The sequence below is a fragment of the Rhinoderma darwinii genome, chromosome 12 (assembly GCF_050947455.1).
Source record: "Rhinoderma darwinii isolate aRhiDar2 chromosome 12, aRhiDar2.hap1, whole genome shotgun sequence".
Classification (NCBI taxonomy): Eukaryota; Metazoa; Chordata; class Amphibia; order Anura; family Rhinodermatidae; genus Rhinoderma; species Rhinoderma darwinii.
The window spans coordinates 77,702,110-77,727,911 of NC_134698.1; the positions used below are offsets into that span (position 1 = coordinate 77,702,110).

At 41.5% G+C, this 25,802-nt stretch overlaps 1 protein-coding gene across 4 annotated transcripts in view; it reads left to right on the forward strand.

Annotated features, from left to right (window-relative positions):
- Positions 1–2,664: 2,664 nt before the first annotated feature.
- Positions 2,665–25,802, forward strand: part of GNPNAT1 (glucosamine-phosphate N-acetyltransferase 1) — a 36,481-nt gene continuing 13,343 nt past the window's right edge. The window contains exons 1-2 of one of the 4 annotated variants that reach the window (XM_075843553.1): positions 2,665–2,940; positions 4,419–4,484. The gene's annotated coding sequence lies outside the window, so the exon portion shown is untranslated. Of the gene's footprint in view, positions 2,941–3,324; positions 3,517–4,401; positions 4,485–23,786; positions 23,911–25,802 lie in introns of those variants that run through there. The other 3 variants (XM_075843554.1, XM_075843551.1, XM_075843550.1) reach the window with 3 other exon arrangements.

A 25,802-nucleotide genomic window follows, 5' to 3' on the forward strand; every position in this document is an offset into this window, starting at 1 on the left:
TATATAGAAGTGTTTTTTTTTGTTAGCAACCATATTGGTTTTCTTACTTGACAGAAGACCACTCTAGGAAGGTTTTGAAATTGCAACTTTTTCATAATTTTTGGGGAAATCTGCTATTCCCTAAATCGTCTGCAAAGCAAATGAGAAGTCTGTACATGTATTTGTTTCGCATGCAGTGGAATATTTTCCCTCAAAGTAATCCGTACTTCATCTAAATGTCATTTTATCCTATTTGGAAGCTGCCCGCTAATTATATGGCTTTAACAAAAATAAACACGCAAAAATCCAGAACTGAGTGACTCATTAAATTACGCTGCGCCTTCAGCCTACAAATACTTTCCATTCTACAGGCAGAATTTTGACAGCTTCCTTTTCTGGCAAACGATGGAGTTGTTTGGATTTATTTTTTTTGGCCTTTTTGAATTTTTACTTTTAAGGCTGGAAAAACACATCGAGTTTTTGCTGCAGATTTTGGATCAGACTTATTAATACAGTTTTTTTTTTTTATCCGTAGCCAGAAGTGGATCCAGGAGGAAGAATACGTTTACTTTTTGACTTCATATTTCCCTTTCTTTTTTAATCCATTTCTGACTATGGCTCAAAAATCTGCATCAAAAACTGTGCGTCTCCAGCCTAAAACATTCTTCAGCTTCTACAACGCTGTTGCAGATCACAGCTCCCCCATCCAATTTTAAGTGTATGGGGTCGTGAGGATGGGAGTTGTCTGCCCCCCTCCTCCTTGCCCATCCACCTACCCCAAATCTCATACTTCAACGCTCCCAGATACAGGGGAGACCTACATGACTCCCGGAGGAGCACGTCTCATAGACCCCGCGTCCTGATTAAATACTTCTTGTTCCTGTAGTCCTCTAAACTCCCAGATGTGGTCTGCAGGTATAAGGAGAGGTGAGTATCTACAAAGTCTAGTGTAGGTTTTGTATTTAAAGGGAAGGTGTCATGATTTATTTATTTTTTTTATATTATATTGCTTTTAATAAAATCTAAACCAAAAATGTATTAGTGTTGTCACGTTCTAATTTTTACGGTGTTCAAACTTTTACTTCTCCATGGGGGCTGCCATTTTTTTTTTCATCTCGGTATGTGTCGATTAATGACACGTACAGAGATGGAATACGGCACATACAACCCCATAGAGCATGCGAATGGAAGCCGTTCCATTCTCAGAAGCATGCGCTGCTCCCACACAGACCAAAAGTTTAGATGGTCTAAGCTGGTGTCTATTTGTTTAGGGGTCTATGCACTATTTGTGATTTGAAATGCCTTAGGTTGGGGGCGTGGCATAAATGGGCGTGGCATATGGTAAACGAAGAAGGACCGGTCATCTCTCCTGATATGTCTATTTTTAATAAACTATTGTATTCTTCATGAAATAAGAATTCTGGAGCTTCTTTTCTTAGAACTCTGCGTTGTGCCGTTACTCTGTTATTCCCCCTAGAAATGTATGATTGCATTGACGACTGGGTGTTACCAGTTGGGGGTGTGTCACTACACAGACTGATGTTGTCCAATCCGTGCTGACTATGTGACCTATAGTGACATGCCCCTTTTGACCAGAGGAATGGTAACCCCCAGTAGTCTATTTATTCATACATTTCTAGGAGGTATATCAGAGGAACGGCACAATGCAGAATTCCAAGAAAACATGTTCCAGAATTTTTATTTCAGGGGGAATACAAGAATTTACTAAAACGGACGTGTCAGGAGAGGTGAAAGGTTCTCTTTGATACATTGTTACTCAGAATTTTTTTTTTTCCTCTCATTTCAATCGAGAGGCAAAATGTTTTTGATTATTTCCCCTTTAAAGATGATTTATTATCTTTTTTAATTTTTTATTCTCTACTAAAACAAAAATAAACTGACCACACTGCTCTGTGAATTGTATATGACTGGGATGGGCGACCTATGGCCTTCATGATGTAGCTGACCCCTGTTTTCCGTGATGTTCCCCTAGTCACGCCAGCTGCAGTACTAGAGGTTGCCCATCCTTAATCTATGGTATTCATATTACTTGAGCGACTAAGCTTTGTTTGTTCCGATGTCCTGCGGACTGTTTATCCAGCATTGTAAGAACTATTTCGCCTTTTTTTCGGTTATAAAAAATCCTGCCCTTTAAATGTTATATTTGCTACATAATGTCCCCATTTGTAAGATAAACGTACAGTATTACGCATATTTTGAGATCCCGGCTGATGGTAACATTCCCAGACTATATATAGAGTATTGATGGTTAATCTACTATAATAAAATATGGTCTCCACATGTAACAAATAGTCTTATGCTGGATTAGCAGGATAATGACTTGATAATCTGGAACTGGCACCTATGGCAGATCTCCAGCACCTGTTTCGACGCCGGGTGCTAAAATGTATGCAGTTTATGTAGGAATTTCCAATAGTTTAGAATTTCTGATCATCTCAGACATGGCGGAGTACCAGCCTTACCTGACTGGGTAGGGGGAGAATACATCCATGATACAGCAGGTGCTGGAACATGCCTCAATGTTCTCATGGGTTACATATGAAATCTCAGACCCGAAGTTGTTGTTTATAGGTGCCCTCTTGCAGGTCCGTACAACCCCCATCTAATACGGCAGTATGTATCAGCCCTGTACGCAGGGTGGAGTCCGGTTCAGGATTGGCGCAGAAGCTATAAAAGGTTAATTGAACATTTTACGTAATTGTGAGTCTGCTGGGCCTCTGCTCTTTCCCATTGTGTAAGGACTTTTGTGGCGTAATCTGCGGCTTCCTGCACTCACTGCATTAGGAGAAATGATGATTGTCCGCTTGATGGATTTACTCTGGAAAATGGATCCGAGGGAGGAACATCCTGAGCGCCATCTCCTACAAATCTTCTGTACAATGATGCTGAGGACAAAACTCATACGACAGATGTCTCCTACAACCGGCTGACGTGTGCGAGGTAGAATGAGGCATAAAAGTCATATTTTAGGGAGTACGTGGGGGGGGGGGGCACGCGGAAGTCAGGGCTCTGATAGACTGTAACGCCACACTCGCACTATGGCGCAGCAGAGACTCAGGGTATGTTCACACGGCCAAATTTCAGACGTATACGAGGTGTATTATGCCTCGTTTTACGTCTGAAAATAGGGCTACAATACGTCGGCAAACATCTGCCCATTCATTTGAATGGGTTTGCCGACGTACTGTGCAGACGACCTGTTATTTACGAGTCGTCGTTTGACAGCTGTCAAACGACGACCCGTAAATATACTGCCTCGGCAAAGAAGTGCAGGGCACTTCTTTGCCACGTAATTTGAGCCGTTCTTCATTGAAATCAATGAAGCACGGCTCAAGGTTTACGAGCGTCTCAGACGCCTCGTAAATTACGAGGAGGAGCTTTTACGTGTGAAACGAGGCAGCTGTTAACAGTCTGTCTTTTCACACGTAACTGCCTCTCAGCGTGTGAACATACCCTCACAGCAAAACCGAATGATCGCCACAAAGACACCATGTACGGAGCAGTGAGACGTTTTAGGTACCTTCGGTTACGTTGTGACAACTTGGTTTTTTCGATGTAGATAACAATGAAGTCTAAGGGTATGTTCACACGTAGTCAACCAAAACGTCTGAAAATCCAGAGCTGTTTTCAGGGGAAAACAGACCCTGCTTTTCAGACGTTTTTTACCAACTCGCATTTTTACCAACTCATTTTTTTACCAACTCGTTTTTGGAGCTGTTTTCATTGGAGTCTATGAGAAAACAGCTCCAAAAACGTCTGAAAGAAGTGCCCTGCACTTCTTTGCCGAGGCAGTGAATTTACGGGTCGTCGTTTGACAGCTGTCAAACGACGACTCGTAAATAACAGGTCGTCTGCACAGTACGTCGGCAAACCCATTCAAATGAATGGGCAGATGTTTGCCGACGTATTGCAGCCCTATTTTCAGACGTAAAACGAGGCATAATACGCCTCGTATACGTCTGAAATTTGGCCGTGTGAACATACCCTAAGGGTATGTTCACACGGCGGGGGTCCGTAACGGCTGAAATTACGGGGATGTTTCAGCCTGAAAACATCCCCGTAATTTCAGCCGTACCGGCATGTGCAGGCGCTTGAATGCCGCGTCAATTACGGCCGTAATTAGCGCTGCTATTCATTGGAGTCAATGAATAGCGGCTCCAATTACGGCCAAAGAAGTGACAGGTCACTTCTTCTACGCGGGCGTCTATTTACGCGCCGTCATTTGACAGCGGCGCGTAAATATACGCCTCGTGTGAACAGACAAACGTCTGCCCATTGCTTTCAATGGGCAGATGTTTGTCAGCGCTATTGAGGCGCTATTTTCGGGCGTAATTCGGGGCAAAAACGCCCGATTTACGTCCGTAAATAGGCCGTGTGAACATACCCTAACGATAATTTTAGACATTTTTATGTTTCAGAATCGCAGGGCCGCGGGGATGACCTTCACATCTTTCCATGGCACCACACACTGGGAAACACTGACTGTAAGTATCTGGTATGACCCTCCTTTACCATCTTCATGCTGTGGAGGGAGGTCCTCAACACAACGCAAGGGGCGCTCTCCTGCCACACACCCCTTGGTTGCTTACTGCTATAGTTCTGCACCCCTAAGGTTATGGGCATACTTGATCTTCTATACTGACCGATTACCTCGGTATTCAGTCCATTTTTTCTATATTTTGTGTTTCTATTGCCTACGATTCCACTCACTCTTTGTGAGTTACTGAATTAATTACTGCAGCACAGAGTATTTCAGGGTGTACATTCTAGAGGTACAATGACCTGTCCGCTATTGTGATTGCTAGGAAATGCAGACAGGACAGTGCCCCCCTTCCTTACTAATGTTGTGTTGCGTGTGTAGAAGGGGAGTCCAGGACAGACTCGACTGCTCACTGGAAAAAATTGGGATGGTGGTAACCTAAAACTGGTTCCCCTATTACTTGGCCCCATATCATCCTCTGGAGCACACATCCCCTTTTTATACCTTACACATGCCTCAAGGTGACCCTGGGGAAAGGGCACCTGCTTACGTGAAAATTTACATAGGAAGAAGGTGTTAATATTTATATGTTAATTATATGTATTAAATGTTAATTAGCCCCTGTCAGTGCTGAGAGGAAGACACCTTAAAGAGAACATGTCCCCTCTCTTTACGTGTCTGAGTAGTTGAGTAAATACTTGTATCCCTCATAAAATAAAAATTCTGGCGCATCTTTTCTTATATCTCTACATTGTACCGTTCCTCAGTTATCCCTCTTAGAAATGTATGAATAAATCGACAACTGGGTGTTACCAGTTGGGGGGGGGTGTTCCTACACAGACTGACACTGTCCAATCAGGGCTGACAGAGTGAGACTGTGTAGGGACACGCCCCTTTGACAAGGGGAATAGTAACACCCAGTTGTCAATTTATTCATACATTTCTAAGAGGGATATCAGGGGAATGGCACAATGCAGAGTTCTCAGAAAATATGATCCAGAATTGTTATTTTATGGGGAATACAATTATTTACTAAAATCGACATGTCAGGAGAGGTGACAGGTCCTCTTTAAATCAATGTCCTTTAATTTTAATGGATGCCTACTACCATCTTTTGGAGTCAAAAGCCATATATGGGATGATGAGGGGATTCCCTGGGCCGATGTTAGGACCCACTGAGCTTGGGGAGCCCATAGCGACCTTGCAAGCTAACCATGTAGACAAAAAGCCCTAATAGGACGTATAAAAGTAGACAATTCCTTTAAATGATACTTTGTCACCTCTTAATCCTGAGCATATTATGAGCCCGTTATCTGTTTGGCATTTGTAGAATAAACTTCTTTTGCGTCTGTCTCAGGCTTTACTTATGCGCTATGTTATTTCTATAAAGAGCATCAAAGAAGTTTTAATCAAACCGCGTCTATTCCTTGTTTAAATAACACAATCTGCTATTTCAGCCTGATCCCGGGATCACAGATGTGACAACTTGTCTGCTTTCCAGCTTTGCTGAGACAGATGATTTAATAGAACACTTGGGCCCTGTTCACACAGTTTTTTGAAGCAGAGTTTGAATTGTCTGTGGGGTTTTTTTCTGCGTTTCTCGCAGCGTTTTTACCCGTGGCCAATGACGCTAATGCAAGGACCACGGGCTAAAAATTGGAATAGGGCACCGTGTTTTTTTTTCTGCCTCCCATTGATTCAATGGGAGGTCAGAGGCGGAAAACGCGCCAAGAAAGGACTTGCCACAGTGGCCAAAAGCCACCCGGTAAAAAGAACGCCTCTGCCACCCATTGAAATCAATAGGGGGTGATTTCGGCATTTTTTTGGCGCTGATAACGACGCGGTTTCCGCTACAAAATCAGCACCGAAAAACTCAGTGTGAACAGGGCCAAAGCATACGCTGCACCTACGCCTGATACAAAATGCAACGTAAATGACACAAGGCCGAAGTGAGTCACACGCAGCGCCAGAAATCTATTCTCTCCCAATTTAGAAAAATGGTAAAACAAATCTCCATAATGTTTGTACTGGGATAACCGGTTTGTATATAGCGAGAAGCGACGCTTATCAACCATGCGCAAAACCAGTATCCTACTATATGTTTACTGGTGACCGCCATGGGTGGATATGCCTCCCTTATCGCCAACAAGACATGGCAACAACCTCCTGTCTGGGCATGGTGGGGTGTGATGGCATGCACCAGTAGGCGGCGCTATTCTGGTTCCTGCCCTTTCCGCTCTATATACGCCCTTTATATGCAACTGGTGGCTTCATGAAATAACAGGTAGTGGTCTCAGATGCCCAATAGTGCCAGCCGCATGATGCCTCACCATAAAAACCCAACCCTTAACCTTGGGCTGAGGTGGGCGTCTTTCTGTGTCTAATTTGTGGCGCTCATGTTTCTATGTCATATGCGGTAACTGATTGTGGGGCTGACAATTACAGTGCAGGGACAATGGAACAGGCGGTGACCAATGATGACCTGGATTTTGTTCAATTCATCCAATCACTTTGGTTAAATTGAAGAAAATTGTTCTGAGATTTTTGGCAGTATAAAGTGAAAAAATTCTTTACTATACCTGCGAAATAAGTACGGTCTAATGCATTTTGCCGTGAAATAAATGAATTTACTGCCCCCTATAAACCAGAATGTGGGGCTGACTCGATAGGTGAATTTTCTAGATGCAGTTAATTTTTTATTTTTACTGTCAACAAGACCTTCACCCTAAATAAATATCCAATGTCCTGAGCATGGAGCTGATCATGGCGGAAAAGCAAGTTAAACCATATGAAAAATGAAGAACTCCACGGATGTTTTAGTAGCTCAAGGTCAATAGACTTTAAAAAAAAAAATTAGGTTAGTCTGGAGGGGCAGCCGCTGCTTACTGTACATTCCCAGAAAATCAAATTGTCGTTGTAGGATCTTTGGGGTCTTGTTAAGACCCTTTTCCTGTTTTTCTCAAGTTCAGAATGGGCCGGGGGCAGAAGGAATTAAATGTGTGTCCATTGTGATCATTCTATGGGACTTTGGATATTGTGTTGCATTTTTTTCTTGGAACTCTGCATTGTGCCGTTCCTCTGTTATTCCTCCTAAAAATGTAGGACTAAGTTGACAACTGTGTGTTACCAGTTGGGGGTGTGTCCCTACACAGACTGACACTGTCCAATCAGTGCTGACAGTCTCAGACTGTGCAGGGACACGCCTCTTTGATAAGGGGAATTGTAACACCCAGTTGTCAATTTATTCATAGTTTTTTTTTTTAGGAGGAATAACAGAGGAACGGCACAACTCAGAGTTGTAAAAAAAAGATGCTCCAGAATTGTTCTTTCATGGGGAATACAAGTCTTTACTAAAGCAGACATGTCAGGAAAGTGAACAGGTCCTCTGTAAATGAGCACATATAAGCCAAGGCACTACAGACTGGAGAGAACAACTGCTTCCCACCGACCCTCCAGTATTTCCTCCTGTCATCCATCTGGTCTTTTGGATTCTAAATAGTATTTGTGTAATTAACCGTTTTATGTCCAGCATCCTCCAGTTACTGGTATAGGATTCCCATCCACAATGTAATTTGGGAGGCAGATTTACGCCTTAGAATGTCATCCAGCTGGGACGGGTAAAAAACATGGAGATTTTCCAGTCTGGCTGCACGTTCCTCACCCAGCAAATGCTCCGTAGATATTGTGATGTAGGAAGTTACAAACTGGCGTCCACATTCTAGAACATGTCTGACAACAGCTGGGAATTCTCATTGCTGGATCTGACAATACAACATGGTAACACAGCTGCTGCACAGATCTCTTATTTTGGGGAAGCCATATAATCCATGTCTATAACATACTGTACATATGAGGCGCTGGCCCATCGGCCGCCTGGACAGTGATATCATGGGGATCAGTTGAGGATGAGGCACATTGGAGGCTCCCCAGAGCGTGACGCAATATAACCACAAAGTATTTATAGGGTCAGTAATTAAACTTCCTAACATACTGGAGGTTGTGATTGCAAATGGTCAGGCAGAAGACCCCATTTAACTCTTTTTTTTTTTTTTCTTTTCAGATTACTCATGACAACATGACCTAAAGAGTCAGTGTCCTCAATCAAGGAAGTTTTGTTCCAATTCTAACCCAGATAGAAAGGAGTGTCAGTTAGGCAGCACCCTAAACTTTGGCAGCTGGGTAACCCATAGGCTCCCATTTTTCTTCACGTAGCTCACAGGCCCCCCAAGTAATCGGCTCCACGCAGCGTTTTTGATTCTGTTGGTTCATTCGATGAGGGTCTTGCATTAAAGGGAATGTGTTGCCAGCAAAACATGTTTTTTTTTTTTTAGTTAAACATTTAGTGTGTAGGTGATTAAACATTGTTCAAATTTTTTTTATTTTTTTCACGAGTCAGGAAATATTATAAATTAGATTCGAATTTATAATATTTCCCAGTGCTGGTCACTAGATGGAGCTATTCCCAAAATTGCAGCATTGCATGTGGTAAAGCAACCGCATTGCTTTTTGCTGCAAAATTGGGAAAAAAGCACTCGCTCTAGTGAGCTCTGAGAATCCCCCCCTCCTTTATCCTGGCTAGTGCCGGGATAAACGAGGGGATTGAACGGTCTAACCTCCTACACTGTGTGTCGCCATTTTTTGAGCTAACACACAGTGTAGTAGGTTTACATACAGTAGTAAACACACACAAACGCTAACATACATAGAAATGTCTTACCTGCCCCTGCCGCCGCGGCTCCCTCCGGCCCGTCGGCTCCGTCTGCTGCCGCTGGTCCAAGTGCACAAGTCCGGAAGCCGCGACCGGAACTAGTAATCTTACTGTCCGGCCGCGACTTCCGGTCCACAGGAAAATGGCGCCGGATGGCGCGCATTTCAAATTGGACTGTGTGGGAGCGGCGCATGCGCCGTTCCCACACAGACGGCGTACACAGAAGTGGATGGGACGGGCCCCGTTCGCAGTCCCTATGGGACTGTGGCTGCCGTATTCCATGTCTGTATGTGTCGTTAATCGACACATACAGAAATGGAAAAAAAAATGGCAGCCCCCATAGGGAAGAAAAAGTGAAAAAATAGAAAAGAGTAACACACAAACACACAAATAAATAAAAACGTTTTTAATAAAACACTAACATAAAACTGACATGAAAAAAAAAAATTTGGTGACACTATTCCTTTAAGTGACATCATTAGTTCCAGTTTTAGGATTATATAGGTAAAATGCAATCTGTGATTTTGAATTGTCATGTGCTGACCTCTAGTGGTTGTTTTAGTTAGTAACATGACCTTTTTACAGCAACTTCAGTCAGATATCAAAATTCTTCCACCTGCCCAGGTGAATTTGTTTGTACATAGGGGTAGGGGGGGGCAGTATTATAGCAGTTATATTCTAGTATATAGGGGCAGTATTATAGTAGTTATATTCTTGTATATAGGGGGCAGTATTATAGTAGTTATATTCTTGTATATAGGGGCAGTATTATAGTAGTTATATTCTTGTATATAGGAGCAGTATTATAGTAGTTATATTCTTGTATATAGGGGCAGTATTATAGTAGTTATATTCTTGTATATAGGAGCAGTATTATAGTAGTTATATTCTTGTATATAGGAGGCAGTATTATAGTAGTTATATTCTTGTATATAGGGGCAGTATTATAGTAGTTATATTCTTGTATATAGGAGCAGTATTATAGAAGGTATATTCTTGTATATAGGGGCAGTATTATAGTAGTTATATTCTTGTATATAGGGGGCAGTATTATAGTAGTTACATTCTTGTATATAGGGGCTGTATTATAGTAGTTATATTCTTGTATATAGGGGCAGTATTATAGTAGATATATTCTTGTATATAGGGGGCAGTATTATAGTAGTTACATTCTTGTATATAGGGGCTGTATTACAGTAGTTATATTCTTGTATATAGGGGCAGTATTATAGTAGTTATATTCTTGTATATAGGGGGCAGTATTATAGTAGTTATATTCTTGTATATAGGGGCAGTATTATAGTAGTTCTATTCTTGTATATAGGGGCAGTATTATAGTAGTTATATTCTTGTATATAGGGGGCAGTATTATAGTAGTTATATTCTTGTATATAGGAGCAGTATTATAGTAGTTATATTCTTGTACATAGGGGCAGTATTATAGTAGTTATATTCTTGTATATAGGAGTAGTATTATAGTAGTTATATTCTTGTATATAGGATCAGTATTATAGTAGTTATATTCTTGTATATAAGGGCAGTATTATAGTAGTTATATTCTTGTATATAGGGGCAGTATTATAGTAGTTCTATTCTTGTATATAGGAGCAGTATTATAGTAGTTATATTCTTGTATATAGGGGGCAGTATTATAGTAGTTATATTCTTGTATATAGGGGCAGTATTATAGTAGTTATATTCTTGTATATAGGAGGCAGTATTATAGTAGTTATATTCTTGTATATAGGAGCAGTATTATAGTAATTATATTCTTGTATGTAGGGGGCAGTATTATAGTAGTTATATTCTTGTAGATAGGTAGCAGTATTATAGTAGTTATATTCTTGTATATAGGGGCAGTATTATAGTAGTTATATTCTTGTAGATAGGTAGCAGTATTATAGTAGTTATATTCTTGTATATAGGGAGCAGTATTATAGTAGTTATATTCTTGTATATAGGAGGCAGTATTATAGTAGTTATATTCTTGTATATAGGAGTAGTATTATAGTAGTTATATACTTGTATATAGGGGCAGTATTATAGTAGTTATATTCTTGTATATAGGGAGCAGTATTATAGTAGTTATATTCTTGTACATAGGAGGCATTATTATAGTAGTTATATTCTTGTATATAGGATGCAGTATTATAGTAGTTATATTCTTGTATATAGGAGAGGTATTATAGTAGTTATATTCTTGTATATAGGGGCAGTATTATAGTAGATATATTCTTGTATATAGGAGCAGTATTATAGTAGTTATATTCTTGTATATAGGAGGCAGTATTATAGTAGTTACATTCTTGTATATAGGGGCAGTATTATAGTAGTTATATTCTTGTATATAGGGGGCAGTATATATATAGTAGTTATATTCTTGTATATAAGAGCAGTATTACAGTAGTTATATTCTTGTATATAGGAGCAGTATTATAGTAGTTATATTCTTGTATATAGGAGAGGTATTATAGTGGTTGTATTCTTGTATATAGGGGCAGTATTATAGCGGTTATATTCTTGTATATAGGAGGCAGTATTATAGTAGTTATATTCTTGTATATAGGGGGCAGTATTATAGTAGTTATATTCCTGTATATAGGGAGCAGTATTATAGTAGTTATATTCCTGTATATAGGGGCAGTATTATAGTAGTTATATTCTTGTATATAGGGGGCAGTATTATAGTAGTTATATTCCTGTATATAGTGAGCAGTATTATAGTAGTTATATTCCTATATATATGGGCAGTATTATAGTAGTTATATTCTTGTATATAGGGGGCAGTATTATAGTAGTTATATTCTTGTATATAGGGGGCAGTATTATAGTAGTTATATTCTTGTATATAGGGGCAGTATTATAGTAGTTATATTCTTGTATATAGGAGGCAGTATTATAGTAGTTATATTCTTGTATATAGGGGCAGTATTATAGTAGTTATATTCTTGTATATAGGAGCAGTATTATAGAAGGTATATTCTTGTATATAGGGGCAGTATTATAGTAGTTATATTCTTGTATATAGGGGGCAGTATTATAGTAGTTACATTCTTGTATATAGGGGCTGTATTATAGTAGTTATATTCTTGTATATAGGGGCAGTATTATAGTAGATATATTCTTGTATATAGGGGGCAGTATTATAGTAGTTACATTCTTGTATATAGGGGCTGTATTACAGTAGTTATATTCTTGTATATAGGGGCAGTATTATAGTAGTTATATTCTTGTATATAGGAGCAGTATTATAGTAGTTACATTCTTGTATATAGGGGCTGTATTACAGTAGTTATATTCTTGTATATAGGGGCAGTATTATAGTAGTTATATTCTTGTATATAGGGGGCAGTATTATAGTAGTTATATTCTTGTATATAGGGGCAGTATTATAGTAGTTCTATTCTTGTATATAGGGGCAGTATTATAGTAGTTATATTCTTGTATATAGGGGGCAGTATTATAGTAGTTATATTCTTGTATATAGGAGCAGTATTATAGTAGTTATATTCTTGTACATAGGGGCAGTATTATAGTAGTTATATTCTTGTATATAGGAGTAGTATTATAGTAGTTATATTCTTGTATATAGGAGCAGTATTATAGTAGTTATATTCTTGTATATAGGGGCAGTATTATTGTAGTTACATTCTTGTATACAGGGGGCAGTATTATAATAGTTATATTCTTGTATATAGGGGACAGTATTATAGTAGTTATATTCTTGTATATAGGGGCAGTATTATAGTAGTTATATTCTTGTATATAGGAGCAGTATTATAGTAGTTATATTCTTGTATATAGGGGCAGTATTATAGTAGTTATATTCTTGTATATAGAAGCAGTATTATAGTAGTTATATTCTTGTATATAGGGGCAGTATTATAGTAGTTATATTCTTGTATATAGGGGCAGTATTATAGTAGTTATATTCTTGTATATATGGGACAGTATTATAGCAGTTATATTCTTGTATATAGGAGCAGTATTATAGTAGTTATATTCTTGTATATATGGGACAGTATTATAGCAGTTATATTCTTGTATATAGGAGCAGTATTATAGTAGTTATATTCTTGTATATAGGGGCAGTATTATAGTAGTTATATTCTTGTATATAGAAGCAGTATTATAGTAGTTATATTATTGTATATTCTTGTATATAGGGGCAGTATTATAGTAGTTATATTCTTGTATATAGGGGCAGTATTATAGTAGTTATATTCTTGTATATAGGGAGCAGTATTATAGTAGTTATATTCTTGTATATATGGGACAGTATTATAGCAGTTATATTCTTGTATATAGGAGCAGTATTATAGTAGTTATATCCTTGTATATAGGGGGCAGTATTATAGTAGTTATATTCTTGTCCACAGGGGGCAGTATTATAGTAGTTATATTCCTGTATATAGGGGGCAGTATTATAGTAGTTATATTCTTGTATATAGGGGGCAGTATTATAGTAGTTCTATTCTTGTATATAGGGGGCAGTATTATAGTAGTTATATTCTTGTATATAGGAGCAGTATTATAGTAGTTATATTCTTGTATATAGGGAGCAGTATTATAGTAGTAATCTTGTATGTAGGGGCGGTATTATAGTAGTTATATTCCTGTATATAGGGAGCAGTATTATAGTAGTTATATTCTTGTATATAGGGAGCAGTATTATAGTAGTTATATTCTTATATATAGGGGGCAGTATTATAGTAGTTATATTCTTGTATATAGGGGCAGTATTATAGTAGTTATATTCTTGTATATAGGAGCAGTATTATAGTAGTTATATTCTTGTATATAGGGGCAGTATTATAGTAGTTATATTCTTGTATATAGGGGCAGTATTATAGTAGTTACAGCATATTCTTGTATATAGGAGCAGTATAAGGCCTCATGCACACGACCGTATTTTTTCCCACCCGTAAATACTGGCGTAAATACGGGTCCGGTGTCGCACGTATTCCACCCGTTTTGCACCAGTATTTACGAACCCGTGCCCGTAAATATGGGTCCGGTGTCACACGTATTCCACCCGTATTTACGAGCACGTTTTTGGTGGCAAAATAGCACTGCACTAATCGGCAGCCCCTTCTCTCTATCAGTGCAGGATAGAGAGAAGGGACAGCCTTTTCTGTAATAAAAGTTAAAGAAATTCATACTTACCCGGCCGTTGTCTTGGTGACGCGTCCCTCTCTTCACATCCAGCCCGACATCCCTGGATGACGCGGCAGTCCATGTGACCGCTGCAGCCTGTGATTGACCTGTGATTGGCTGCAGCGGTTACATGGCCTGAAACGTCATCCAGGACGTCGGGCCGGATGTCGAGAGGGACGCGTCACCAAGGCAACGGGCGGGAGACCGGACTGGAGGAAGCAGGAAGTTGTCGGTAAGTATGAACGTCTTTTATTTTTATTTTTTACAGGTTTATACTGATCGGTAGTCACTGTCCAGGGTGCTGAAAGAGTTACTGCCGATCAGTTAACTCTTTCAGCTCCCTGGACAGTGACTATTTACTGACGTCTCCTAGCAACGCTGCCGTAATGACGGGTGCACACATGTAGCCACCCGTCATTACGAGAGCTCCATAGACTTCTATGGACTGTCCGTGCCGTTATTACGGCCTGAAATAGGACATGTTCTATCTTTTTCAACGGCACGGGCACCTTCCCGTGAGAAAACGGGAAGGCACCCGTCGCCAATAGAAGTCTATGAGCCCGTTATTACGGGTCGTAATTACGACCCGTAATAACGGGAGTTTTTACGGTCGTGTGCATGAGGCCTTAGGGAAAAGCCACACGTGGCGGAATTGCTCTTGAATTCCGCTGCGGACACTCCGCAGCGTTAATCCGCAGCGGAGCCGTTTCTCCATTGACTTCCACTTCTATTTAGTAGGGTTCGTTTAGACGAGGCTGAAAATTCCGCTGCGGAGCATAGGCTGCGGTGCGGAATTTGGTGTCCGCAGCATGCAATGGATGTTGCGGAGTTGTGGCGGACTGGTTGCGGACTCATGGCGGAATTTCTCCATTGACTTCAATGGAGATTCTAATTTCCGCAATGAAGTCCGCAGCTGTCATGCACATGTTATGTGTGCTGCGGATGCGTCTTGCTTTTTTGACATGACATTTCTTCATTCTGGCTGGACCTATGTATTTCTAGGTCTACAGCCAGACTGAGGAAGTCAATGGGGCTCCCGTAATTACGGGAGCGTTGCTAGGAGACGTCCGTAAATAGTCACTGTCCAGGGTGCTGAAAGAGTTAAGCGATCGGCAGTAACTGTTTCTGCACCCGGGATAGTGACTACCGATCCCAATATACATCAACCTGTAAAAAAAATAGAAGTTCATACTTACCGAGAACTCCCTGCTTCTGTCTCCAGTCCGGCTTCCCAGGATGACGTTTCAGTCTAAGTGACGGCTGCAGCCAATCACAGGCTGCAGCGGTCACATGGACTGCCGCGTCATCCAGGGAGGTCGAGCTGGATGCCGAAAGAGGGACGCGTCACCAAGACAACGGCCGGTAAGTATGAAATTCGTTTACTTTCACTAGGGAAAGTGCTGTCCCTTCTCTCTATCCTGCACTGATAATAGAGAGAAGGGAAGCACTTTTACCGCAGTCCGCAGCAGCTAGTCCGCATCAATTTACTGCACATTTTGGGCAGATCCGCCGCAGAATCTGCAACGCAGATTCTGTGCGCCATTGATGCGGACAGTTGCGGAGGAAATCCGCCACGTGTGGGCATGCCCTTATAGTAGTTATATTCTTGTATATAGGGGGCAGTATTATAGTAGTTATATTCTTGTATATAGGAGCAGTATTATAGTAGTTATATTCTTGTATATAGGGGGCAGTATTATAGTAGTTATATTCTTGTAGATAGGGTGCAGTATTATAGTAGTTATATTCTTGTATATAGGAGCAGTATTATAGTAGTTATATTCTTGTATATAGGGGGCAGTATTATAGTAGTTATATTCTTGTATATAGGGGCAGTATTATAGTAGTTATATTCTTGTATATAGGAGCAGTATTATAGTAGTTATATTCTTGTATATAGGGGGCAGTATTATAGTAGTTATATTCTTGTATATAGGGAGCAGTATTATAGTAGTTATATTCCTGTATATAGGAGGCAGTATTATAGTAGTTATATTCTTGTATATAGGGAGCAGTATTATAGTAGTTATATTCTTGTATATAGGGGGCAGTATTATAGTAGTTATATTCTTATATATAGGGGGCAGTATTATAGTCGTTATATTCTTGTATATAGGGGCAGTATTATAGTAGTTATATTCCTGTATATAGGGGCAGTATAATAGTAGTTATATTCTTGTATATAGGGGGCAGTATTATAGTACTAATGTTCTTGTATATAGGAGTAGTATTATAGTAGTTATATTCTTGTATATAGGGGGCAGTACTATAGTAGTTATATTCTTGTATATAGGAGCAGTATTATAGTAGTTATATTCTTGTATATAGGAGCAGTATTATAGTAGTTATATTCTTGTTTATAGGGGGCAGTATTATAGTAGTTATATTCCTGTATATAGGGGCAGTATTATAGTAGTTATATTCTTGTATATAGGGGCAGTATTATAGTAGTTATATTCTTGTATATAGGGGGCAGTATTATAGTAGTTATATTCTTGTACATATGGGGCAGTATTATAGTAGTTATATTCTTGTATATAGGGGCGGTATTATAGTAGTTATATTCTTGTATATAGGGGCGGTATTATAGTAGTTATAGTCTTGTATATAGGAGACAGTATTATAGTAGTTATATTCTTGTATATAGGAGCAGTATTATAGTAGTTATATTCTTGTATATAGGGGCGGTATTATAGTAGTTATAGTCTTGTATATAGGAGACAGTATTATAGTAGTTATATTCTTGTATATGGGGGCAGTATTATAGTAGTTATATTCTTCTACATAGGGGGCAGTATTACAATAGTTTTATTCTTCTACATAGGGGGCAGTATTACAATAGTTATATTCTTCTACGTAGGGGGCAGTATTATAGAAGTTTTATTCTTGTACACAGGGGGCAGTATTATAGTAGTTGTTTTCTTGTCTAAATGGGAAGTATTATAGTAGCTAGTGGTGATAGTAAATATGAAATTTTAAGTTCCCATCAAATAATTGGTTCTTAGCACCACTCACAAATTTCAGACCATGCATACTTTTTGCGAATTTACACCCTCGTCCAATGTCATAAGTCAACACCAAAGGGAAAGTAACCTTGAAGACATAAATTACAGTTCCTTAATATGTTATGGGTCAATGAAGTGGGAGTGTTCTAGTAATACCGTGTTTCCCCGAAAGTAAGACAGTGTCTTACTTTCTTTTTATCCCCAAAAGCCCCACTATGTCTTACTTTCGGGGTATGTCTTATATTGGAAAAAAATTGTCGAATTATTATTTTTATTTTTTTTCACAAACTTTATTTAACTGTTTTACATTTTTTTTTTTAGTCCCACCAGGGGACTTCACTATGCGATGTGCCGATCGCATATATAATGCTTTGGTATACTTAGTATACCGAAGCATTATTGCCTGTCAGTGTAAAACTGACAGGCAACCTATTAGGTCATGCCTCCGGCATCGCCTAACAGGCAGATGCTGAAGGCAGACCTGGGGGTCTTTGTTAGACCCCCGGCTGTCATGGAAACCAGACGGCGACCCGCGATTTGTTTGCGGGGGCGCCGATCGGGTGACAGAGGGAGCTCCCCCCTCTGTCAAACACATTAAATGCCGCTGTCACTATTGACAGCGGCATTTAATGGGTTAAACTGCCGGAATCGGCGCGCGCTTCGATTCCGGCAGTTGCAGCAGGAGCCAGGCTGTGTATAACAGCCGTGCTCCTGCCGCTGATCGCGTGGGTACAGTCTCAGTACCCGCGCCATCACAGGACGGATATATCCGTCCTCCTGCGCGAACTAGCAGCTGCTGAGGACGGATATATCCGGCGCGGTGACGTATGGAGAGGGGGGCGGCGCGGAAGTGGGCAGGAGGCGGCAATACCCCCGTGTTTCCCCGAAAGTAAGACATATGTCTTACTTTCGGGGTACGGCTTATATTAGCCGACCCCCCTGAAACCCCCGATACGTCTTACAATCGGGGGTGTCTTACTATCGGGGAAACACGGTAATATGCAGAATAGGTGTTTACACCATAGGGGTCACTGATCCCATTGGCCTTATTCCCAGTTGCTGGAAATAGCCGCCAGCGGCACTGCAACATTGGCAGATGGGGAAGAACTATTAGATGGTCATGCTGTCCTTCTGAAGGAAGACTAGGGCCAAGCTTTTCTTCACCAGATGGGTGGATGTGGCCGTGTCAATCAGGGAGATACATTTTGACTTTTGCTATGAATGCCATTGACCTGGAGGGCTTCAGGGTTTGTTTGTTTGTTTGTTTGTTTGTTTTTGTAAATCACCCACGCTTGCCCTGCAGGGGATGTCCGTATTAAACATAATGCAGTCTGCAGATTTCTTTTGCATGTTGGAGAAATAGGAGAAAAAATTACACAGCTCCATGTGTCAGCCCCGTATGATGCGTGGCTGCGTGATTTTCGTGCAGCCGCCATCATTATGACACTCCATTTGGATGTTTGTAAACAGAAAAGCACGTGGTGCTTTTCTGTTTACATTCATAGTTTGACAGCTGTTGCGCGAATCACGCGTGTCCCACGGAAGTGCTTCCGTGCGACCTGCGTGGTTTTCACGCACCCATTGACTTCTATGGGTGCGTGATGCGTGAAAAACGCACAAATATAGGACATGTCGTGAGTTTTATGCAACGGACTCACGCCGCGCAAAAATCTAACATAGGTCCGTACGACACGTGTGAAAATCACGCGCGTTGCGCGGACGTATATCACGTTCGTGTAAATAAGCCCTTACAGCCGGTTTCACACCATCGTCATACGGGCCAATAGACTACGGAAATTAGGCAGTGCTTATGCTGAACATACCCTCACGTGCTGCAGGGGGTTTGGGGAGTGCCAGTTATCCAGGCAAACTCAGATTGTAAATTTTGCACAGAATAGCCATTTCATTTATTTAAATGTGTTGTTTGAAAACCCATTTCCATACACCCTATTGGGGGATTCTGAGTTAATAGAGGGGGGTCCTCTGTTCAGGATCCTCATCCCGTGGCCAGAGATACTCTCAATCTGGGGGACCTGTCCTGTACTTTATTACAGTTATCCCCAACCACCGGGCCGTGGACTAATACCGAGTACTGTGGTATCTTGTATCCGCTCCGGTGGCGCAGAGAATTTCGGGCGATAAAACCGCATCAAACTGTGGTGCAGTTTTTTGCCCGGAATGTCCGCTCGGAAAACTGCTGAGCATTAAACCAGCCTGCTAGTAGGCCGGCCTCCTGGGATTACGTTTCATCCCAGGAGGCCGCTGCAGCCTGTGATTGGCCTGGAAGAAGAACACAGACTTCTGGGTAAGTATAAGTTTTATTTGTGTTGGTTTTTTTTTCTTTTTAGTTGCGTTATTGCGGCGGAATGAAACGCGACAACTGTTATTTTTTGTGGGTTTCACCTCCCCATTGAATACAATGGGGAAAACACGCAAAAAAGAAGCAGCGTTTGCGCAAATATAATCGACATGCTGCAGAATAAAAGCCTGCACCGCAGGTCAATTTCTGAGCGGTTCTTATGCAGCGTGTGGAGGAGATCTGTTTTATCTCATCCACTTTGCTGCTACTGTATTATGCTGCGGAATTTCCGCAACTAATTCCGTTGTGGAAAATCCGCGGTATTTACGCATCGTGTGAACTGACCCTAACTCTCCCCTCCCCCCAGAGGCGTTTCTAGGTTCTCCAGCACCCGGGGCAAAGATTCAGTTTGGCGTCCCCCCCCCCCCCCAACCTCTTTCCCGACATCTCCTTCCCCCTCGCCGTGTTTGCTTTCTCTACCAATCGACGTGTCATTTCTTTTTATGTAACGCGAGCATAAAATTATTTGTACATTTTACAAGCAATATGGTTCTATACACAACACCAGAACCAAGCTCGGTACATATATACAGCCCCAGAACAAATACAGCTCAATTTAGTGCAACCCCTGCCGTATAGGTTTGTACGGCGTAAAACTACAGCTCCCAACATGGCCCGAACAATGGTAAGGATATGCTGGGAGATGCCGTTTCACAAAAAATAAATCCTATCATAATCATACCACCCATCATCTCGCTGCAGATCATACAGTGACTACAGTGCTGATTAGAGGCAGAATGAACATTTACATTAAGTGACTCACCGGTGACAACTCAGATTCTAGTTCTTTTTCTCCATTTGGTCCAGACCTCTATGATGACTTCTCCCGGTCACAGCCCATTTCTGCAGTTTGCCGCTCACATGTCTTCAGCTTCTCACTTTTCCAACATTTCTGCACCTATAAATAAATATAAAGTTATCATTATACCACACACTACGCCCCTAAATATAATAGTGCCATACACTGCACCTCTAATTATAATAGCACCATACACCGTGTCCCACACACACACTGTGCCCCCTGTAGATAGTGCTTGCCATAGAGCCCCTGTAGATAGTGCCCCCATATAGACCACCCCTGTATATAGTGTCCCACAAATAACTCCCCCTATAGTGCTCTACAGATAGCCCACCTCTGTATATAGCCCCCTGTAGATATAGCCCACCCCTGTATATAGAGCTCTACAGATAGCCCAACCATGTATGTAGCCCCCCTGTAGATATAGCCCACCCCTGTATATAGTGCTCCACATATAGTCCACCCCTGTAAATAGTGTTTCACAGATAGCCCACCCCTGTATATAGCCCCCCCTTGTACATATAGTCCACCCCTGTATATAGTGCTCCAATAGATAGTCCACCCCTGTATATAGTGCTCCACAGATAGCCCACCCCTGTATATATTATATACAAGGGTGGGCTATCTGTGGAGCACTATATACAGGGGTGGACTATATGTACAAGGGGGCTATATACAGGGGTGGGCTTTCTGTGGAGCACTATAGGGGGGAGCTATTTGTGGGATACTATATACAGGGGTGGGCTATATCTACAGGGGGACTATATACAGGGGTGGGCTATATCTACAGGGGGACTATATCTACAGGGGGACCATATCTACAGGGGGACCATATCTACAGGGCTGGGATACACACAGGGGGGCTATATACACAGGGGGGCTATATCTACAGAGGGGGGCTATATCTACAGGGGTGGGCTATATACAGGGGGAATATATCTACAGGGGGCTATATCTACAGGGCTGGGCTATATCTACAGGGCTGGGCTATATACAGGGCGACTATATCTACAGGGGGGGCTATATACTGGGGTGGGCTATCTATGGAGCACCATATACAGGGGTGGGCTATAGCTACAGGGGGCTATATACTATATAGCCCACCCCTGTATATGGTGCTCTATAGACAGCCCACTCCAGTATATAGCCCTCCTGTAGATATAGTCCCCCTGTAGATATAGTCCCCCTGTATATAGCCCAGCAGATATAGTCCCCCTGTATATAGCCCAGCCCTGTAGATAGTCCCCCTGTATATAGCCCAGCAGATATAGTCCCCCTGTATATAGCCCCCCTGTAGATATAGTCCCCCTGTATATAGCCCAGCAGATATAGTCCCCCTGTATAAAGCCCAGCCCTGTAGATATAGTCCCCCTGTAGATAGACACCGCTCGTAGATAAAGTCCCCCGTGTACAATTAAAAATAAAAATAAAAAAAATGTCAAACTCACCTTGTTCCCGCTCCCACGCCGTCCGGCAGCCATGGAGACCTGCTCTCTTCTGCGCAGGTCTCCAGGGGGTTGAACACAGCGTCTATGAAAGGCGCTGATTGGCTGGGCAGGATGACTTTCCCTGTCAGTCAGTCAGCGCCTTTCATCGACGGAAGCGTCACTGGTACAAAAGGTACCAGTCGCTTCATCCGTGGAAAGGCGCTGAATGGCCGGGCACGGAACGTGCCCGGTCATTCATTGCTTCTAATTGTACCTGTGTCCTTGCGACACAGGTACAATTATAGTGCTGGCGCCCCCCTCTGAACTGCGCCCGGGGCACGTGCCCCACCTGCCCCCCCAACCACAAACCCCATCCCGTCCGCCGGTCTCTGGAAACATTTTCAAGCATTAAACTGGTCCTTGGTGCAAAAAAGATTGAGGACCACCCGCTGCTTTATTACACCGACAAGACATTGACATGAATAGACAGTGTAATACTTAATTTCCCCTGTGGTGGCACTGCAGGAAAATTAAACACTTACTGCCAGGTTTCCCCACAGATTACAGCTGATCGCTGGGGGGCCTAGCACTTTGTGATCATACTATTGTCAAGGGACCCTTCTAACAAGTAGGGATTGTACAAAGCGGAGAACCCCTTTGATTGTCTTCTTGAGGTAACTCGTGCTTATATACCCTATCAGGGGAGATGTTTGGCCAGGAGCTGCTTTCCTCGGTGAGGCCTTATTCACACGAACGTGTATTGTATTACGTCCGTGATACGCGCGTGAAAATCACGCGCATCGCACGGACCTATGTTAGTGAATGGGGCCGTTCAGACAGTCCGTGATTTTAACGCAGCGTTGGTGCGCTGCGTAAAACTCACGACATGTCCTATACTTGGCCGTTTTTTGCACATCACGCACCTATTGAAGTCAATGGGTGTGTGATTCGCGCTACACTAGTAAAATAAATGAATGAAAAAAGAAAAGCACCTCGTGCTTTTAGGTTTCTAAACCGAAAACCAGAGTGTCATAATGATGCCATATGCGCGGAAATCACGCAGGCACGCGCCACATACTGAAGCCAAACTGAACTTTTGCACGCGCAAAACGCACACGCTCGTGTGAATCCTGCCTGATAAGTTTAACAGTTCATTTGCCAATAAGAGAAGCTTGACTCAACTTCCGTTTAATAGCCGCGGTGGTCTTCATTAGACCCTTTTAATAGAGCTGACCCCTTTCAGCGATGTCTACCTTTGATGAAACGGGAGCGTCCGGTAGCTATATATATATATATATATGGTCTATATTTATTTAGGGGATATGTTTTTCTTTGATGTCTGGCGCTTGTATTTGTTTGGGGGGGGGGGGTCTGGATTGTGTTTAGGGGTCTGGTGTTCATATTCATTTTGGGGTGTGATGAAGGGGGTCGCATGCTTCTCGAAATTTCCGTGATGTCACTTCAAGAGTACGGCCATATTATCCAGCTTTTCCCAGGTTTCATAGGATTTTTGAACAACTTGACAAAAGAGGAAGATTGTAGGAGGATGAACGAGTTCTAACGTCAAGTCATTTTGATTTGTATCATTATTTTACTATACAATTCCATTTTACTGCTTAACTTCCCATATATAAAATACTAAACCCTGCGCTGGTCCCCAAATCTACCACGTTTCTTAGCTGGTTTCTGTAATGAACCTCCCAGGAGATGTAAACTAAGCCCTGTCCAACTACCACATAGGGTCAGTAACCATAGCAACGCATAGACGCCCCTTCTCCTTCTGCGACGGCGGCGCGTTACATGACGTCAGAGTAAGGGCAAGGCGAGGCTGGAACGGTGTCCCGCATGCTGATTGGCTGCTCGCTTGGGCTCGCCGCTCTGCTGCTGACGTCACGCCACGTCGGAGGTTCCCCCACAGCGCAGAGGCACCTGGGCCTGAGGAAAGAGTGAGAAAGACTCGGAGCGGCGAGAACCGGTAAGTGCGCACTCCGCTCCCGTACTCGTGGAGCCAGGGTCGGTGTACAGCCTCACCGCCTTATACTGGGGTCTCTCAATATCTTATACTGGGGCTGTAGTCATAACTTCTATATTACTCTATGTAGATGACCGCAAGTGATCCCATACTATGGGCAAAGCTGCTACGTGGGGCTTGCCTGCTGCTGTGGGACTACAAGTCTCAGCATGCCCCTATAGTGTATGAGAAACTGCCCCTATAGATGTAAATAGAAGAAAAAAAAATTATAGGGTCAATGGTCATTCATCTATCTCTCTGGAGCAGGGGCTGCCAGACTTTCCCGGTGACGCTTATCTCTGAAAGCGAAACGAAAAGGTCGAACAGGGAAAAAAACACCTCCCGTCAGCTATGGAGGTCCAGGTAGATTGAAAGCCATAAGATCCCTCAGTAAAATGAAGGTCAACCAATTTCTATTAAATCGCAAACTTAATGCTAATTCTATGTAGATTTAAAGCTGAATGTAAATATTCGTAGACGGTGTAATGTCTCATCCATGGAAGTCATGATATTCCCATGTGATCCCCCTCATTCATAGACACCCCGACTCCTACAGGAATCATGTACTGAAGCACTTGTGCAGAGTGATATGTGAATTCTGTATAATGATGGGGGTTATATGTACAGATGGTCACATGGGTAAATCACGTGACCACTGAAGCTGTACACGTCGTAAAACTTGCATCGAGTGAGTTATGGACGACCCCTTTAAGCCTTATACAGGACTACTTGTGCCATGTGACTCAAGTCATTTCATTCAACTTTATTTAATGCAACAAAATCGTTGTTGACAATGTTATTATGTATCAAATATGTAATGCAGACGATCAGCTCTGATGACCTAACATGCCTGGAATAACTAAGTAATGATACGATAAGTTTGTGTTGTTAGGGACCGGTTATTTCTATGCATTACTTTACAGGGGTGCGAGAGCTGTGATCACAGGGGTCTGAGGATATTTGCACATACATATCTATATAGCAGTATATATGGTCAGGGCACGTATATTGGTCTCTACATAAGGCATGGGTAAACTAACACAGAACCGACCCGCAGCCGTCATCCCTGAGACCCCCCCTTTCAGGAGGGAAATTTAGATGTAAAGAATATTAATAACTTGGAGCTCTTTAAACTATTTACATATCATTTATTAAAGGATATCTCCACCTTTGCAACCAATTCTCTTTTATTGTTCCAATGCATCTAAAATTAAAAAAAATGAGCAACTTTGTAAATAGTCATCATTAAAAATTCCATAATCGTCTTGTATCTACAGCATCTATACAGTATATATATCTCCATGGTTACAGACTACAAACAAACCCTGTGTAGTCTGATCCTGCTTCCATCTGTCCCCTACTTCTTGCTAATCTACTAAATGTATCTCAGTAAGAACAAGGGGGCGTTAGAAGGCAACATAAGTGCAGGATCAGACTACACAGGGTTTGTTTGTTGTCTGTTACCATGGAAACCTATTGGCCTGTAGATACAAAATAAAATAAAAAATGTGCTTGGAGGTTTCCTTACATCCCAATGACAACCACAATTTCTATCTGGTTTAAAGTGATTGGTTTTAACAAACGAATATTATTATTATTTTTTGTATAATTAAAAGACATTAAATTTTCTAATATACTTTCTGTATTCATTCCGCTGGTTGTTATTCAGTAGGAACATTTATTATTTACTTCCAGTGGATACAATTCTGTCCAAACAATGAATGTTCCTACTGAATAACAACAAAGCAGAGGTCTTGAAAACTGAGGAATACAGAAAGTATATTGGAAAATTCTATGTCTTTCATTATATATATAAATTAAAAAAATTGGCTAAAAGTGGACAAGCCCTTTAAGTA